Raw genomic sequence first — 1,723 nt, forward strand, 5'->3', positions numbered from 1 at the left:
TTTGTGTATATATATATATATATATATATATATATATATACACATATATACATGTATGTATGAGTGTGTATATATATAGGGAAATGAGAAAGATAAATGAGTGATGCATAATCATAATCACACACACACACACACACACATACACACACACACACATGCACACACAGATAAATATACATATGCATACACACACTTTAGACCAATCTTGTCACTTTTTCAATAACATTTCAACTTCTCACCTTTTCTCTCTGTTGTGAAACTTCGGAAAAGTAACAGTTTCATAGTAGCAACAACAACAACAACAACAACAACAACCCCATAGCCACTGCCACCATCATGACCATGCACTAATACTCTTGCTATCTCCAATGGACAACGGCAGTGACAACAACAGCAATAAAAACAACAATGTTGTGTTTGAAGACATTAAAGAACTTCGAACTTGCAATGCTAAAGTGTCATATCTCTTTGTAGGTGTGCGACATTACTGATGAGAAATGGCAATCAGAATGATAGACTCTAAGCTTTCAAGTTAACTATTGCAATCAGAATCCATACTTCAGATACCACATATCTTCGGATATATATTCATAGAAATATTCTTTCAACAATTATCATTCTTGTCAATGTTCTCTCTATGTCTAATTGCCAATGCTATTGAAGTCTTCATTTCAGAATCATAATTTTGGTTGTGTTTTGATTAACATTCTCTGTCCTATGTCTGTGAGTTTGTATGCATCTGACTAAATGAATGTGTATATACGAACCTGTATGTATGTTTATGAATAAATGTGTTTGTGTTTGTGTTTCCATGCATATCTATTATTGGTATTATCCAGTATTGAAGACTGAATCTATGCTGATATTTGTGTCATATTCTATTCCATGACATGTGTTAACTCCCTTATGGAGTTATATTTTACTGAAGTGGATCTTCATAGAGTGAAATCACATATATTAATGATAGAGGTAGTTTTAGTACCAAGAGGCAATATTTATACCCACTTAAATGTGGACGTTCTGTTAGAATAAATTATACAGCAGTAGATACCATGAGAGAAACTCTCATTGGCATTTGGTGCAAAATGCACTCTTATTTATATTGCTAGCAGAGAGATAAATCACCACCATCTCCTACACCGAGTTCACCTGATCAAATCAGAACTGTAACTGTAAGTGAGGTGTATATCATTTCATGTTATGTGTATATACTTTCATATACTTTAGGCTTGAAAACTTCATACATGACTGATAAGTTGATGAGGACAAAACCAGATCCACCATTAGATTTTGAGCACCTGCTGACCTCTTCACAGCTAGAGATGTAACTTGTATGGATGAAACTTTTGCTCTTTTAAGATAAGAGTGAGGGTTCTTTTGGGAACACCCAGCTCCATATGATGCTCTCTGAAGTAATTTTGTGGGGGGGCTAGCATAAATTTTAGCCATGACAATTTCTTTCATGTCATCCAATACATTTGACCATCTGGAATGGGGTTCGTCCATGACATTACCTGTTTCTTTGAAGTTTTTGACCACCTTTGCCACCGTGGAAAAACCAAGCGGAGTCCTCGTTGGCTGATGTGTATTAAAACATCTACTGTCTTTCGACATGATCATCCTTCACACCCACTGAAATGTACCAGTTCAAATATATTTTTTTCTTTTGACAAAGCCAAAATTTAATCTTTGGAGATATAGGTAAAATATACTATATGAAATA

General features: G+C 34.5%; 1 pseudogene; it reads left to right on the plus strand.

Annotated features, from left to right (window-relative positions):
* Positions 1–368: 368 nt before the first annotated feature.
* LOC106870249 (60S ribosomal protein L5-like) overlaps positions 369–1,723 on the plus strand; it is a 12,596-nt pseudogene continuing 11,241 nt past the window's right edge.

Source organism: Octopus bimaculoides, chromosome 8 (genome assembly GCF_001194135.2).
Source record: "Octopus bimaculoides isolate UCB-OBI-ISO-001 chromosome 8, ASM119413v2, whole genome shotgun sequence".
NCBI lineage: Eukaryota > Metazoa > Mollusca > Cephalopoda > Octopoda > Octopodidae > Octopus > Octopus bimaculoides.